An 18,698-nucleotide genomic window follows, 5' to 3' on the forward strand; every position below is an offset into this window, starting at 1 on the left:
CTGTCAACCAGGCAAAGGCAGTGTTTCTCTTAGTTCCCTGCGGCCCTTTGGTGCAATTTTTAATAACAAACTCTTTCTTAACTTTGCTAGTGTGAACAATGGTGTAATTTAAACCCCCATTATATTTATATAAATACTAAAATACTGTTTCAAACTTATTCTTAAAGGAATATAAACTTGAATGAAAAATTTCCTGGCTATTGTAACAGAAAGTTTAAATTCTATTAAGGACACGGAGGCGAGGATTAGGCTTTTCTTTCTTCGCATTTTATTCACAGCAGCATTTTTAAAGAGGTATAACATTGAACAAACAACATTTCCCATGGAACATAGGGAAAACCAGAGAGAAAACAGTTCAGCCAATCTGGATGCCTTTGCTGTATAACGGTCCCCGCAGAAACTCCTTCTTCCTCTTTCTTCCTGCGACACAGCAATCACCATTTAAAGACTAATCTTCTTTTTTGTACTCCGATCCTGGAGAGATCCACAAAGAGAAAAATATGAGATTTTTTTCTCCTATGTATTTCGATACCTCATTTCAATAACAAAACTTCATAAACAAGTGCTAGATAATCATTGAAGACTTAATGCAAAATATTAACAAGTTGAATACGTAAAGTTTACATGTAATCATAACCCTGAGTTGTAACTCTCATTGCGGGTGGGTGCTGGTTGTAGGCAGAACAGGTGGGCTAATCCTCGCCTCTGTGTCCTTCATAGAATTGAAACTTTCTGTTACGATAACTAGGACATTTTTCATCCTATGGCAGGATCCGGAGGCGAGGATTAGGCTAGTTTAAAGCTAATCCAGCACTACGGTTGCCAGAGACAATATAGGTTTGAAGTAAAACCTTTTGAAGGTGGAGTCGGATGACCAGTCCGCTGCATTGAGGATATCTTCCAGTTTTGCACCCACTGAGAAGCCCTTAGAAGCAATGGCTCCACTGACTGAGTGGCGCCAAGAAGAGAGGTTTTAATCCATCTGGCAATCGTTGGGAAGGAAACCGCTCTGTGGGGTTTGGTTAAAGCAATCAACATCTGTCTTTCCCCCTGGGGACGAAGTTTATCCGTTACTGCTTCGTACATTTTCAGGGCCCGGAACACACACAATTTTGGCACCCCCCAAAATTCTGGATGGGAAACCACTCTGGAGTTGCATTTCGTTTTACCAGAAACATGAAATGCTACCCACTCTGGAGTAAAAATGCTACCTAAAATGTCCAAAGCCTGTACATCAGATACCCTGCAGCAGGATATGAGGCAAAGCAGCATCGCCAGTTTCGCTGACAATTGTTTTCTAGACAAGTATCAATTGGCGGACCAAGTAGGGAATAGATTCAGGACCTTATTTACATCCCATAACATCAAATATATGGGATCTAGAGGTAGAGATAATCAAAGGGTGACCATTTGTGGGAAGATGTCCTGCAGAGATTGCTGATATGAAGGGGTTGATGGACCTGTAGGCTAAGCCCTGTGAGGCCATACTCACAAAGAAATTCAGGATGTGCACAATCTGTGCCCTCACGGGATCCATTTGACGTTGGAGAACCAGTATACCCTTCTAGACCAGGCTGATCTGTAACATCTAGTGGTGCTATCTGCCCAAGCCTTCGTGAGGATTTCTGCAGCCTCTGCTGAAATACCTGGGACTTTCTATCGTTCCCGGTAATCCTCCATGCCATTAGACGGAGGGAACCCGCCAGTATCAGGTGATGAGGGTTGCCCTGGGGATCTCTCAGGAGATCTGGATCTCACTGTCCATTTTTAGTAGGACTGAGCACTCTAGATCTATGGCCATCTGTAGTTGGAGGAGTAGATTCCACAGGCACTGATTCCTGAAAAGGATGTTGTTGAGATAGACGATCAGTCGCACGCCCGCACCCAAAGGAATTCTGCTACGGGTCTCATCAGCTTGGTGAAACACCAAGGAGCAGATGAGAGTCCCAATGGTAGGCAAGTGAACTCGAATACCTGAGAGTTCCATTGGAATTGCAGGAAATGCCTGTGAGGTGGGAAAACTGGCACGGTCAGATAGGCGTCCTTAAAGACTAAACGGACAATCCAGAACAACCTCCACAGAAGATCCCTGTTTAGGTAAATTCCTTCCATTTTGAAATGACAATAGAGGAGCCACACATTGAACTCCTTCAGGCTGATCACCGGGCGTTGGCCTCCGTTCCTTTTTTCCACTAAAAAGAGGTTTCTGAGGAAGCCAAGCGCCTGATTACAGGGATACCCAATTCTGCCAGAATGCAGCCAAATTACCCCCAAGCTGGAGACCTTCTACACATTGAGTTCTCACCTTGCGAATTGTTGTAGTTGGCGTGACCCCTGTGGCTACCTCTGGTGGCTCTGCAATGGACGTAGGTCCTAGTCTGATAGAAGATTTCAAATTTCCTGAAGTCCTGCTACTGGCACCGCTGAGACTCTCCTCCTCTGGAGGCTTGTTGTTGATAGTGGCCGGACGAGCTTCCTCTGCTGGCTTACTAAAACATGGGGGATAAAAATTATTTTGATGGATGTTTGGGATTTATCTAGGCTGTTGAATGTGTTAACGACTTTCCCTAGCTCCCGAATAAAAGGGTACCCAAAAAGGTTTCCCTGGGCTACTGTGCCTGCCTCCGATGTGGAGAGATCCCCCAACTTTGGGTCAATCTGCGTCGCTCAGTAGAGATCACGCAGTTGGTTTTTACCAGAAAAATTATTACCCCCTGGGCCCAGCTAGATAAGGCTTCGGGCAGATTGGGGACCCGGAGGCCTTGGCATCCTCCGCAATATCCATTACGTTGGCCAGAGGTCCTGCCACGTCCAATAATGTATCCTGACAAGAACGCCAGGACCTGTCAATACCCTATTTGGGGTCACAGACGAATTTGGTGAAGAAGGTGGCCATCTTTGCATCTATCTCCGGGGTTAGGCCCACCTTCCCTTCCACAGAGGGCACTCTGCTTTGAGGCAGTTCCTAGCCTCCTTGTCTAAGGGCTTTCAAAGCCTGCTAGCCATATAAGATGCCACCTTGGGGGCTGGGTACCACTCTGCCGAGCACGGGTGTAACAGGTCAACTGGATCTAGTAGGTCAGCTGCCGCGAATGGGTTTGAGCCGGATGGGTCTGAATCCGGCAGGGGGAACAGGTTGGGACGTCAAGGTCTGGAGTGGTCCCTGTCCCCATCTGAGGTGTTTGGGGAGTCATCCCCATCTCCTGGGATACCCTCGGGTTATTAGTGGGGGTTCCTTAGAAGCACTTTGACCTGAAGGTTCCTGGATAGGTTGGGCATCAATAAATGCCTTCTTTAGACTTTCATAAGCATCCAGATCTAGCCCCGCACCCTCTGTGCGCTTGCGCATCTCTGGATTCGAATTGGTAGGGTTCCCTGGAGGTGAAGGGGCTTGTGACCCCGATGCATTTTCCCTCTGGTTGAGGGGATTCAGGCATTGAGCATTTAATGCCTTGAGTTTCTTCTCCAGGGGGGCCACCAGCTGCGACACTGCTTTGAGGATGGAGGCGTCCATGACCTCGCAGAAGTGATCGTCAATAGGGAAGTAGGTAACTTCATCTTCCTCCATATATTCCTCTCCTTCAAAGCTCTCCATTCTTGGGGCGTTGCCTTGGAATATATGGGGCACCTATTTTTAAGGTGGAGCACCTGAGTGTCTGTCCCTGAAATAGGGCTTATTCCTCCTTAACAGAAAGTGTGCAGGGGTATGGTTGTGGGACTTGCTCCATTTTAATTTACTAGGGAATTGATGTCTAAATAACCAGCCCGGGATGTCCCAGTGATCTTATTGCCTTACCCGTAATCAGGTGTTTGTCTCCGTGGCCGGCGCTCATTAAGCGTGTGAAAACGCTAAATAAAAACAGAGTAATTGGTCAATTAGCCTTCTGTCGTGTCTGTAACCTCCGCCAGGCGCACTTCACAGAACTCAGTGAAAGAGACGACCGACAGGGGAGAGAGGGTAGAGGTGCGCTGGCCGTGATGACAGGACTGCAAGAAGCCCCCTAGCGGTCGGCTGACCGCACCGGGGAAGCAAGCGAGGCAAGGAAAGACCACGTAGGAGCAGAAAGGCTCCCGCGGTCACCTGTACGGAGACAAAAACTCATTAAGCATGCAGCAGAAACCTTCGTGAAGGCATAAAACAGATAAACATAGGCGCGGCCGTGCCACGAGGTATAGAGCACTATCAAGGCTAGAGAAAACACGCTATTCATATACAGCAAAATGAAGAAGTATTGAGGAACTTACCTGAATGCTGCTGGAGCAGCAAAGAAAGAGGTAGAAGGAACGTCTGCGGGGACTGTTTCACAAGCAGAGGCATCCTGATTGGCTGAACTGTTTTTCTCCGGTTTTCCCTATGTTCCATGGGAACTGTAGTTTGTTCACTGTTATACCTCTTTAAACAAGGCTGCTGTGAATAAAATCCTCGCCTCTGGGTCCTGCCATAGAATTTACTTTTATACCTTGTTTACCTATGTAAGGAATGGAAAGGTTCCTCATCACTTTCAAAGACTTGGGTATATGTCTCTTGATGCACATATTGTATGAGGGTAGTGGTATAGGTTGGGAAAGTAGCTGATTGTTATCCAAGTGAGCTTTATAATTCTGATTAATTTTAAATTGCAATTTTCAAAAATGACCTTGAATATATTTGCTTAGAGAGAGCATGTTCTCATAAAATAGAAGGTAGTTACCTGATAGTATTCATGTATCAGTCCTCAGACATATTAGAGTTGCACCAGATCATAGAGTTGAAAAACAGTGATATTCTGAAGGTATATTTTTTGTAATTGAAGGTTTTAGGTGATTGATATGATGTTAAATGATATTTATCTTGCCTTCAGATATCAGCTCTATGAGTAGAAGTCAGTGTCCATCTGATTGACAAGGCAGAGCGGCGATATTCAGTGTCTTTGTTTTTTCTCTTATCCCATTCCCATTTCTCCGGTGTACTACTAATTAACATATTCATATTGTATATGATTGACTATGGATTTGGAAAGGCGTTAAAACATTATCTGCTCCCACTAGAAAAGGACTAGAAGGTTACTGCTTTATGACGCTAACCCTAGATATCATCTGGCACAGGTTGCTAGATATGGGACTTCTTAACTGCAAGTGTTTTTCTCCCTTTATTATACATTAAGCTTTCGCAACACTGAGGCCTTAAGGAAAGAGAAGCTTTATAATCCCCTCCCACCGAAATCAATATTGACCACTTCTCTAATGCCCATAGATGTATTCTGGGACAAACTGATGAATATATCTGATAATTTGATGAATATTCACTCTGCGACAGCTCAATACCACAACATTTATGACCTGATAAATGCCAACAACTTGGACATTATTTTTGTAACTGAGTCATGGTTAAAAGACGATTATGATCCCATATTCTTTTGGGTCTAAGTCCTAATTATTAGTTTCTTTTCTATTCACTGTCACAAGGTGGTGTGCCTTTAAAAAAAAAAAAAAAATGCCTCTGAGTCAAGATTAAGTTAATATGGGTTTCTGTTACTTAATGGTGGTTTACAGCTGCCTTCAGATGACTCTGTAGCCTATGACTTACTCACTTAAAGCGGAGGGTTATGCATCAAAAACACTAGGGGCCTCATGTAGGTAAATAAATTTTACCGGTTCTTAAATACCGAGCCGTACCGAATCGGTAAATTAGAATCGGTAAGTTATATGTAGGTAAAAATTCGGTAACTGTTACCGATTCGGTAACATTCGGTAATCACGAATCGGAATTCACCGAATCGGTAAATACCGAGGTGGTATTTACCGAATCGGAAAATACCGAGGTGGTATTTACCGAATCGGAAAATACCGAGGTGGAATTTACCGAATCGGAAAATACCGAATCGGAAAGTACGGATTCGGTAAATAAAATCACATGACTGGACGAAACAGCTAATCCTGTGCAACGACAGCCCACCCAACCAGGAAGTGCCCACACCCAGGCAGGTGTACATAATTAGCCGAAGTGGCCACACCCAGGCAGGTGTACATAATTAGCCGACCCTGGAGAGGCTTGGAGTGCAGAGGAGAGGCAGGGAGCCGTTGCATGTGCGAGCGGGTAAACGAACAGCATGTCCAGCCAGAGAACACAGAAAGACGGAGGGGAAAGGAGGAGGAAGCTGAAATTTAGCCCCAAGGAACTCCAGGTGCTGGTGGAGGAGGTGGTGAAGCAGCACCAGAAGCTGTTTGGAAGGCAATCCCTGCAAGTGCCTGAGGCGGAAAAGCGCAACATATGGCTGGCCATCCAGGCGCAGGTCAATGCTGTGGGAGTGACCCACAGGGACATTGAGGTCCTCAAAAAGCGCTGGTATGACCTGAGGATTGTAACCAAGAGGAAGATGGGCGACATCCAGAAGGAGGCCAGCCAGACCGGAGGTGGAACCAACAGGGCACCTGCCCTCACCGAACTGGAGGAGCTGGTGGCGGCCACAATCCAGCAGGAGAGCGTCGTGGGACTTGGGGACGCCGACAGCTCTGCCAGAGCCGCAACACACCAAGGTAAGACGAAAGCACAGCAATGTAGCCCCCCCACCCCAATCCCACATCCCCCATTGTGAAACGAGAATCACACTGCAGTCCACACGTGTCAGTGCAGACAGGCAATGCATTCCGGGAGATGTAGTCAGGGCAACACTAACCATGCCGTAAATGTTACAGGGCAACAAGGCATGTCACGCACTCGAGGCACAAGGAGACAGAGGACATATTGGAATGTGAAATGTGTTATTGTGACGCTTGCAATGCAGCCCTTCGGGGACACTGAGCCAATGTTGTATTTCTGTCCACAGATGTGACATCATGCAGGACAGGGCATGCTGCAGGAGAGACGGCACACCTGCCACAAGTATCACCTCTAGCCAGCACAAGTACAGACCAGGGAGCAGGCCCACTGGCAGCCGCACCACCAACACAGCCAGCCTCGCCGCACCGAGAGCCAGCATCACCTCACCGAGAGCCAGCATCACCACAACCAGAGCCAGCATCACCACAACCAGAGCCAGCATCGCCACTCATGTTCGAATCACCGGCCACATCTCCGCTTGCAGGTGTGAGAATGAGGAGGCGTCCAGCAGCCAGGCTACGAGCCTTAGACACCTCGTCAGACGACAGCATGGGCCCAGAAGACCGCACCGGGCCCCAGGAAGGGAGCCATGCCACTGTGCCCCACATCTCACAGGCAGCACAGACGGGAGCAAGAGGGCGCCGCAGGTCGCGTGTCCAGAGTCCACCAGCACCCACTGACGGCCATGGTGTCTTCTTGGGTCTCGAGGGCCAAATGTTGAAGCAACAGCGCCTGCAATCAAAGGCAGTCATGTCAGTCCAGAGGCACATGCGGGTGATGAGGACAACATTAGTCAACATGGACAGTAACATTAGCGGCATGGCTGCGGGCATTCGGGACATGTCCCAGTCAATCCAGCAGTTGTGCAGCAAATTAGATGCTGACATCGAAGCACGGCGCCGGGAACGCCAGAGAAGGGACACTACCAGCAGGGCACTCAACCGTCTGGCAACTGCGACTTCTCTACTGTGCCGGCGCTCTGTGACGATGCAGGAGGGCCTAACACAGTGCTGCAGCGACCTGTCTCGGGGGATGGTGCAGGTGACAAGTGCACTAGGGGTGCTATTGACTAGTCAGGCGTCGACAACTGCTGCAGGGGATGCTGCGGAGAGCATCGACACCAGCAGCAGCATCACACCCCCCGTCCCAGAAGCACGCAGGAGCAGCAGGCGGCTTGGGGTTGGCTCTAGTGAGGATGCACAGGCCGTGCAATCCACCACTGCAGCGCGTATGCGCAAACATTGATGTAGCCCTGCTAAGCCACTTCCCATTGGGTGACGTAACCCTGGACATACTCCTTGTATAGATGGTATATTGCCTGATTGGCCTGTTCATGTGTTCATGGCGTGGTGCCACATTAAAACTACGTCATGACTTCTCACAACTCGCTGTGTCCCCTCACTTACTCAGAAATAGTTGCATGTGATCTCTGCCCGTCTCTCTCTCCCATCGATTGCAGTTGGCACTCTAGCTGCGTTGCCCTCTGGCTGGCCTGACTCATCCTCGTTGTCCTCAAAATATGTTAGTTCCACATCTGTACCTTTTTTTGTGGCAAGGTTGTGCAGCATTGCACAAGTGGCAATAATCTTGCAGCAGGTGATGGGTTTGTACTGGCGTGCGCCTCCGCTCTTGTGCAGGCAGCGGAACCTGCTCTTCAGTAGTCCAAACGTGCGCTCCACCACATTGCGTGTTGTTTTATGTGCCACGTTGTATCGTCTCTCACTCTGGGTTGCTGGGTGTAGGTAGGGAGTGAGGATGAATGACCGGCATGCATATGCACTGTCGCCTGGATGAGTAAAAGGGAACCATCAGTAACATGCCTCTATACACTATGATTTGCAGGTTTCAAGGGGCGTCACTGTTACTTACCTAGCAGGTATCCCTCTCCGAATTCTCCGGCACTCAGTCGTGTGTAGATCCCACTATTCTGGAAGATGTAAGAGTCGTGGGTGCTCCCAGGAAACTTAGCAACAATATCTGTGATGATGTTCCCTGCATCACAGATCACCTGCACATTGATGGAGTGGGTGGACTTCCTGTTCCTGTAGATGTGCTCTGTATCAGCTGGTGGACAGATTGGGATGTGTGTACCATCAATACAGCCGATGACATGGGGGAACTGTGCCATGTGATAAAAGTCTGTTTTTGTTTTCTGCAGTGCAGCCTGTGTGTTTGGGAAGCTTATGTAGTGGTGCATTCTCTGCATCATGGCATCCAGGAACTTCCTGAAGAAACGTGACAGGCAACTCTGGGATACCCCACCCACCGCAGCTATCACCACCTGATAACTGCCGGATGCCAACAGATGTAGGCTGCAGAGCACCTGCACATGTGGGGGTATGGCGTGCGCCCTTCTTATTGGCTGGTCCAGGAGTGGGTGAAGGTCCCTGATTAAGTCCATGATGGTTTCGGGGTGTAGCCTGTACCTCTCATGTATCTCTGCATCAGTCAGCTGGAATAGTGTGATGCGCTGTCTGTAGATTTGTTCCTCCCGTCGCCACACCCTCAGTCCTGCTGCCTGTAGACGTAGGCGCCTTGCAATGACGTACATGGTGGCCATGTTGTCCACGCTGTTGCATTTTGGGTTTGCCTATATGCATTGTTGATGGTTACCACCTGCTTTCAATCCGTGTTAATTACCGACTCTTATTTACCGATTTTCCTGGATTTCTTAATTACCGAGTGCTCCTACATGTCATTTTCAATTTTACCACTTCATATTTACCACTTCATGTTTACCGAATCGTTAATTATGTATTCGGTAAATCTGATTCGGTATTTTAGAATTCGGTAAATATGATTCGGTATTTACCGCCTCATATTTACCGAAAAGTGGTTTTTGGACTCCTACATCTCACTTGTCTGAATACCGGTCGGTAACGGCATATTTACCGAAAATCGGCCGTTACCGACCGGTATTTGGCTACCTACATGAGGCCCTTGGTGTAGCCATTTGTTTCTTCCAGCAGGAGTATGAAGGGCAGAGTGTTGGTAGATTTCAAGTAAGTTGGGTCTGCTTAGACGTGCAGTATTTTACTGTGTAGAGTTAAATATTGAAAGTTTAGTTTGCCAAATAATTATTTCCAGTTAAGTTTCAGTGCAGGTTTTAATGAGGGTGAGCCATTCACACACTTCTCATAGGAGATTGTACTTTTATACGATTGGCACATATATCAACTGCTTGTTTACAGCGAAATTCCACACTCCAAAAATGTTCCATGTTCCTTAAATTTGTGATAAGTCAGTTTTATTCCCATTTTTTGTTTTTAGAAATAAGATCATTTGCACATGTATGCACAAATGCACTTCTAAATTGAATTTGATCTTTCAATAATAATATGAAGATATTTAATTGAATACGTTTAATCACGATGACAGAAAAGCGATGTTCTCTAAGCTAATGACAAATTAACAACAAATGTGCACCAATCTATTCCTTGCTCTAGATTGATTCATTTGATGCTTATTGCTGTGTCATACTTATTGGGACTGAGAATCCAATGAACAGTGATCATTGATAAGGAAATTAGGTATTGGAACTTTGTGTAACATCCATCATTGAAGACTTGTTTAATGAATTAAAAATTATTTTACAACACACATTGGTGAATGGACATCAGTCACTGGTAGTAACAATTCTCTCGCTGGTAGCTTGTTTCTTTTTCTGCTTCTTATTTTCCACTCCTTTAAAAAAAATCATGGGCTGAGAGCACTTTAAAGTGTGAGGTGTGAGTACTCCTAATAAATGTAAATGTACTCTATCGGTCTTTTCCTACACTAGAGTGATCTTGAACAGCACGAGAATTCTCTCTGTGCACTTTGGTGAATCGTCCGGCCCTTTATCACTTTTTATCACTGCTGATGTCGGAATTTTTTTTTAGCTATTGGGTCTATAAGTTGACTCAACTAATGCTTGGTTTGAATAAAATTCTTGCATAAGAAATAGATGTACAATGTTTTAGCAAGTTGCGTTTTTATTTTTAAAGTTTCAGCATTCTTCTATCTACACAATACAGTTTGTAGTCACTTTTTTGATTGTGACATGTGGCAATATAATTATATTATCTTTTTATAGGTATATTATATTTTACATTGTACTTTGTCATTTCATTGGCCCTAATGGAGTGATATCAAAGTTGCAAAAGATGGGTTGGCCTTCTTTCTGCTGTACATAAAGATTGACTTAACAAATAAAAAGATAAAAAACAAATAAAAGATTGACTTACAGTTCAAAATATTTATGAATAAACAACATTTAGACCAATCAAAAATTAACAAGCATTTGCAATGCAATCGGTCTTGCATTTGTGAAAGTTAGAGCTATTGCTGTTGTAAATTATATTGTTTTTTATTTAAGTTTTTTGTTTGTAGTGGAGTGAATGTATGTTGTTTGTAGTGGAATTATGTGGTTTGAATTGGAATTGTAAGTTGTGGAATTGAGTGGCGTGGAACTGTGTGGTGTGTAATGTATTTGTGTCATAGATTTATGTAATATGGTGAATCGATATGGGTGAGAGTTGTAAAAATAGAAAGGAAGATTGAGAGGGATAGGTAGGTAGTTTGCGTATGAAGTGGTGAATGAAGCCTAGATAGAGTAACAGAAATAGTGTGTGAGACAGAGAAAAAAGGGGAGAGAGCCAGCAGCTGAGCGCAGCATCCCACACCACCGTAACGAACTCCCATTTCACTGTGTGCCAGTCTCCACCGACATTCACATGCAATTCAAAAATCAAAATGAAGGCTGAAATAGAATGATGTGAGGGTGGTGGGCACTGACATGAACGGGAAAGCAGTGATCCAGGAGAGGATGGCCAAAAAAACACAAACACAACTCCGTGCGGCGGCAGTCCTGCTCATGAAAATAAAAATATACTCCTTGGAAAATGCAAGCGTGTCGTCCGTGAAGCGTGCGCCGTGCTGATACACAAGCCGGAGGCACACCCCAAAAGAAAAATAGTCCATGAAGGAACATAAATTTTAAAAAGTGTAAGACCACATGTAGCAGGAGCAGTCCGCATGGAGGATCTAAAACAACAAAAGGCGGGAGTAATTAGACATGCTGACCAAACAGAAGCATGCATTTATAAAAGGCACAAATGGGAATGAATGAAAAAAAGAGGAGGGGCTTCAAGCCACAGTGTACATTACAACATGTCTAGCAGAGTAGTGCATGCGCTGCCAGGCTCAACCTAAAAAGTAGTTCTGTGTTGTGTTTACAACTGAAAATAACATTTAATATATTACATGAAAGTCAATGTCCTCATTTCCTGACTTCAAACAGTGTCTGTTTATGACTTACTCACTGACCACCTTTCTCAAACTACAGTAGCAAATTCCCCCATTTTGTTGAGTAATGTAAATGTCCATTTTGATTAGCTAACACAGTCCCAACCTTCAAGATATTTAGAGCGGTTCATGCAGGAAAATGCCACTCTATAAGAACAAGTTAATTACCTTTGGTAACGCTTTTTCCGGTGGATACAGTATCGGCCTGTGGATTCCTCACCTTTTGAATTACCCCAATGCGCAGGATTCCACAGAAACTTTTATCCTCAGCTCTCCCACGTTGCCTTAGAATTCTGAAAATCATGAGGAATTCACAGGCAGCTACTGTATCCACCAGAAAAAGTGTTACGGAAGGTATGTAACTTGTTCTTCTGATGGATACATATGCCTGTGGATTCCTCACCTTTTGAATTGAATCCTTAAGCAGTCCCGCTCCTGGAGGAGGGTGCCTGCCTGCCTATACTAAAACATCCTGAAGCACAGAATGAGCAAAGTGGCCGTCCCTCCTCACCTTCGAATCCAAGCATTAGTGCTTAGGAAAAGTGTGGAGGGAGGCCTAAGTTATCGCCTTGGAGATGTCTACCACAGGGACACCTCTAGCCAAAGCCGAAGACTTAACTCTGGTAGAATGAGCAGGAATACCTTCAGGAGGCTCCTTCTTGGCCAAGGCATAGCAGATCTTGATACAGAGGATGATCCACCTGGACAGCGTTCTTTTGTGAACAGCCTTGACATTCATCTTGCCCACATAACCAATGAAGAGTTGATCATCCAACCTTAAGTCCTTGATTCTGTCCAAGTAGAAGCTGACCACCCACTTGGGGTCCAGGCAATGAAGTCTCTCCTCCTCCTTAAAAGGGTGAGGGGGAGGGTAGAAAATGGGAAAGGTGATGGACTGCCCCAAGTAGAAAGGAGTGACCACCTTAGGCAGGAAAGCAGCTCTGGTCCTAAGAACCATCTTATCCGCATGAAAAAACTTAAAGGGAGGCTTGGAACTAAGAGCCTGCAATTAACTCACCCTCCTAGTGGAAGTGATTGCAACTAAAGATATAGTTTTAAACGCTAGAAACCTTAAGGGACAACTATGCAATGGTCAAAGGGTGAACCCATCAAGAATGCGAGAACCAAATTCAAATCCCACTGAGGCATGGTGAAAGGAGTGGGAGGAAATCTATTAGTGAGACCATTAATGAATCTCATAACTATGGAAGATTTAAACAACAAGGGTTGATCTGGTAAACAGAGAAAAGCCGATAAGGTAGACAAGTAGCCCTTAACAATAGCAACTGCACAACCCTGTTGCACTAGAAAATAAGAGAAACTCTGACAATCAGACAAATAGGCTGTAAAGGATTAATCGATCTCTCTCCACACCATTTAACAATCTTGGGCCACCTACCAGAATATACAGATTTGGTGGAGAGTCTTCTGGCTGATAATATAACGTGCACTACATCTGGTGGGAGAGAGAAGAAACTCAGGTTGCCACGTTCAACCTCCAGGCATGAAGCTGCAGGCTCTGGAGGTGGAGGTGTAGAACTTGCCCCTGAGAGAAGGTCTGGCATGAGAAGGAGACGGAGCAGAGGGGGCAATGAGAGACAAAGATGGTCTGTGTAGCATACCCTTCGCTGCCACTCTGGGGCGATCAATATGACTTGGGCCAGGTCTTAGCAAATCTTCCTCAGAACTCAAAGAATCAATGGTATGGGGAAAAACACGTAAAGAAGCTGTGAGCCCCAATCTAACTGAAAATCGTTCCCCAACGCTCCTCACATCAGATACTGGAGACTGCAGAATGCTGGGCAGTGGGCATTCTCGTGAGTGGTAAACAAGTCCAACTGAGGAAATCCCCATATCCTAAAAATGTGAAGGACCATCTCCGGATGGAGACGCCACTCATGATCGGTTGAATACTGCAGACTGAGACTGTCCACAAGCACATTCAACTCTCCGGCCAGAAGATTTGCGATTACACCTCTGCAGAGAAGATACAACCCTACTCCTCCCTGTTTGTTGATATACCACATCGCTGTAGTGTTGTCTGTTAGGCCCTGAACTGACTGTCCGTGAAGGGTAGGGAGGAAGGCCTTGAGAGCCAAATATATCGTCTGCAATTTCAGAAGCTTGATGTGAAACAATCTTTCCTCTGTAGACCAAAGATCTTTGACCTCTAGATCCCTTAGATGGGCTCCCCACCCTAGAGTGGAGGCATCTGTTATCACTGTGGCCACCAGAGAAGGAGGTTGAAACAACTTTCCTTGAGACATGTTGCCTGGAACACTCCACCATAGCAGATCCGCTGCAGTGTCTCTAGAGATTCTGACCACCTCATTAAGAGCTCCATTGTGTCGAAACCACTGCCTGCGGAGACACCACTGGAGGGCCCTCATATGCCAGCATGCATGGTTGACCAACAGTATGCAGGAAGCAAACAGACCAAGAAGGCGTATGACCTTCAGGACGGGAACAGCCGCTCCATTCTGAAAAAGTGGAATCATAGCCGGGATGTCTTGAATTCTCTGTAGAGGCGGGTAGGCACAAGTTACAGTAGTGTCCAGTACTGCCCCTATGAACAGGTTGCACTGAGAGAGAACCAGGTGAGATGTGGGTACATTTATCGAAAACCCCAACATGAACAACAGTGGTGTTGTTACCTGCAAATGATGCAGCACCATCTCTTGCAACTTTGCTTTGAACAGCCAGTCGTCCAGATAGAGAAAAACAGGAATCCCTGAACTTCTGAGATGAGCTGCCCCCACCACCATCACCTTTGTGAAGACCTGAGGTGTGGAAGTAAGGCCGAACTGAAAGACCGCAAACTGGTAATGTTGAGACCCCACGTTAAAACGGAGATACTTTCGATGCGACTTCAGGCTGGTAATGTGAAAATACGAATTCTGTAAATTGATCAACACCATCCAGTATTCCTTCTCCAGAGCAAGAAAAACCTGAGCCAGGGTCAACATTTTGAATTTCTTCTAGTTGAGGTAAAAATTCAAAACCGTGAGGTCGAGGATCATCTGTAAACTACCGTCTTTTTTGGGTATCAGGAAGTATCGAGAGTAGCACCACTGACCCCTTTCCTGCTCCAGAACCACCTCAAAATTGCAACCTTTTGCAGAAATGACAGGAACTCCTGCTGGAGAACAGAAGATGCCCTACCGAACAAACCCCTGACAGTGAGGGAAGGGAGGAGGGAACTCCTGGAAGGGTAGGGCATACCCATTCTCTATAATGTTCATAACCCAGAGATCTGTAGTAACAGACCTCCAATGCCGTAAAAAATGGGACACCCATCCTCCCACCGGCTAAGCATGCTCAAGGATGGTGTAGCTAGAGATGCTTCCCTGCCACAACAGCTAGGGGGAAGAAGAGTAGGAGGAGGAGACTTGCTGTCAACCTCAGCCTTTCTCCTGTAGGACCAGTACAAAGGATTTGCCTGCTGATGTTGCTATGGTTGTTTCCTGACACAAAAGGACAAGTTTCTTCCAAAGCCACGAAACTTGGGGAAACTGCCCAAAGATCCTGGGTTGAGATTGAAGCCCCAAAGACCTCGTTGTGGGTTTGCTGTCCTTAAAGCGCTGCAGCGCTAAATTAGCTTTAGCCCTAAATTGACGAGATCCATCGAAGGGCAAACCCAGCAATGTAGCCTGGACATCAGGCAAGAATCCTAAACCACGCAACCGTGCATGCCTCCTAGTTGCCACAGACGATCCCAGTCAGCCGTGTCCAGATCAGATTGGATCACTTGGCAGGCAGCAGCTTGGGCATTCAAAAACACCTATGAGAAATGCCCTTGTACCTCCTCGGGCAACTTTGGGACAACCTCCCTGGCTGAGACCATGAGGACATGGATGTAGCGACCCAAAAGACATGTGGCATTTGTGGACTTCAGGGCCATACTCCCCGACGAGAACATCTTCTTCGCCGATTGATCCATGTGCTTTGACTCCCTATCTGCAGTCGTAGATGGGAAGGAACCTGCAGACAGCCTTGAAGAGCATGAAGCCTGGAGCACCAAGCTTTCCGGCGAAGGATGGGTGGACAGAAATGCAGGACCTTGTACCTCCTTGCCAGGGTCCTGGAAACAGCTGGAGTGGACATTGGCTTCTACCAGACATTCAGAATGGGCTCTGTCAACACCTCATTGAAGGGAAGCAAAGGTTTGGAAACAGAGGAAGGGGAGTGGAGCACGTCCATGAGAATAATACATCTTAACTCCACTCTAGGAGGAGGCAACTCCAAGAGGTCTGCAGCCTTTCTGATCACAGCATGATATGTGTCGGTAGGCCCTTTGGTGATGAAAGGTCCCACTCAGGAGAGGTGTCCAGGCCACTAGCCTCCTGCAAACCCTCAAAATCTGGGTCAGGATCTACAATCTTTCCTTCCTCAGCCCCTCCTTGTTCCTCATAGTTAATTTTCTTCCTCCAACAGCCTTTGAGCCTCTCTCTGAGATCTCATCCTCGGAACCAGGGTCGGTGGCGCCAAATGAGGCACCGGTGACTTTGGGATCGGCGTCGAAGGGAGGTCCTCAGGAACAGGAGTCAAGGCCAGTCGAGGTCGAGTCAGTGGCGGTTCGGAGTCTGACGGCGCCGGGGATAAACCATCTATAGGAGCTTGTCTCTCCAAGGAGCGTACCTGCATCAAAAATCTCAGCATTGGAAGAGGACGACTCCCTGGAGCCATAGGCATGAAAGGCATGAGTGGTGCCTGGAAAAGGTGAGGTGGCAAACCTCCCAGGGAATATGCCAACGGACCCATGGGGCCAACAGGTGCACCAGTAGGGTTTGTAGCTCTGGCGAACAAGCCAAACATCGCATTTAAAAAATGCGATGGATCCGATCCTGGAGCCGGGAAAGCAGGATATGCCGGATCCAGTACCACAGGCTCTGGAGCCGTTCGAGAAGGCACCAAATACGACTCCGGGGCCCGGAGTCAGAGGTGGAGTGGTTGACTTCGGCAATGGTGGAACTTTTGCATCTCTCGGAGCCGGTGGGGTCACTGCTCTCAGAGATGGGGCTGGAGACACCCCCATTGAAGCTGTTGGAGAGATCTTATCACTGCGATGAAGTCTGGGACTCGGGGACACTGATTTCAGAGTCGCATCCTTCAAACAGCGATGCTGAGAACCATGGCACCGCTTCTTCTTGTGCTTCTTCGAAGACCTCGAAGTGTGTGGAGTTGATGACATCAAGCAGGTCCGAAACCTCCTGCGACTTCTCTTCTGCTTTTTGGCCTTGGTCATGAATAATTGGGCCTCCCACTCCTTCAGCGCCTTTGGGTTCATGTGCTTGCACGAAATACATGTCCCGATGTCATGGTCCGATGAGAGACACCATAAACAATGTTCATGGGGGTCAGTGATGAACATCTGGCCCCCACATTCTCTGCATGGCTTGAAACCCGACTTCCTCGCAGTAGTCATCTTCGATGACTACAAAGTCGCGACAACAGCAAATCACGCCTTTTTCCCTTTGCTCCCAATTCTGAATGTGGAGTTACCCATATAATAATTTGATCAGAGGGCATTTTGCAGATTGTGTTCTTTGTCACACACAGGCTTACATTTGGAAGACAAAAATGGAGAGCACTTCATTAGATAATAAAACAAAGTTCTAATATTCTCTATTTCTACACATCTCTCGATAACAACGGTACCCCACATGAGTGGCTGGATCTATCATTTGCAAAAGGAAAGACTCCAAAACGAAATAAGAAAACATCAAGATTTTTACTTTGAAATTCACACCTTCTGGCAATGTGGGTAGCTGTAGTATTTGGTCCTGAGGTGGGAAGGTACCTGTAGAGACATACCAAATACAGACATTTATGAAAACTAGACACCCTGGGGAGTCCAGGGTGGTGTGATTTCTGTGGATCCCACTTTTTTCTTACCCAAAGTGTCATGCAAAAGTTTCTGTGAGAGAAAGAGTCGGAATCTTCAGCGAGCAACAAAATTCCTACGACCTAGCATTCTTACACTTCATCTGAATACATTGGCCCAACTCTTTTGTGGATGGGCCTATCTCTCGTAAGATGAACAAGTCTAAATGTGGACTGTGTGAAGTCAATGTGATTTCAATGAGATCCTCACATGGTTTGACGTTTGCAGGGTATTCTGGATGAAAACAATTTGCAGGTATCTGTGCATACCACAACATCCTAGATTCCCTTGGGTCACTAGACTTCAGAAATACTAATGGTTGGTAGCATTCCCTGGTTACCAGCTCACTCAGAGGCTGGATAGTAGAGCCCTTTGCCATTGCAAGTGAGAGGAAATTGGGATTCCTTTTGGCATGGTTTTGGCATATGGCCTGAATGATGAATGGTTAACCCCTCAATTCTGCCTTTCCTGGTGGCAGAAACAGTCTGGAGCATGTAAGTGAAATTACCCAACTGCCAATCCCATTCCTATTCTCACTTGAGGCCCCCCACACCCCTGGTAGTCTAGCAAGGGTTCAGCACCCCTGGATGGGTAGACTAAGGAATATACCACCTATCTGAACACAAATGTGGTGTGGAGATCATCCTTCCTGGCAACGCACTGAAACCCCCTCTACCCCAGGCACCAGACAGTCTTTCTGCCACGTTGGGGAGGCAGAGTGGTTTGTTAATCTCATCTTTGCTGCCTCATATGTCAAAAGTGTGCTTTAAAAGAAACCACAATTTCTCTTGATTACCATGGGGATGGATACAGTAGCCAGGCCCCAGATGGGTAAGAGGGGCAGAAAGATTGTGGGGACTTTACTACTGTGGGTATGGCCTGGTGCCAGGACGAGTCAGCCCACACGCCAATGAAAAACAAAATCTATGCCTGGCATCCAGTGGGCTT

The 18,698-nt window shown here is 46.5% G+C and overlaps 1 long non-coding RNA gene across 1 annotated transcript in view; it reads right to left on the reverse strand.

Annotated features, from left to right (window-relative positions):
• Positions 1–245: 245 nt before the first annotated feature.
• The window catches only part of LOC146798547 (uncharacterized), a 106,882-nt gene continuing 88,429 nt past the window's right edge, over positions 246–18,698 (reverse strand). The window contains exon 2 of the long non-coding RNA XR_014969182.1: positions 246–474. This is a non-coding gene — a long non-coding RNA (uncharacterized LOC146798547). The remainder of the gene's footprint in view (positions 475–18,698) is intronic.

Source organism: Triturus cristatus, chromosome 9, assembly GCF_964204655.1.
Source record: "Triturus cristatus chromosome 9, aTriCri1.1, whole genome shotgun sequence".
Lineage (NCBI taxonomy): Eukaryota > Metazoa > Chordata > Amphibia > Caudata > Salamandridae > Triturus > Triturus cristatus.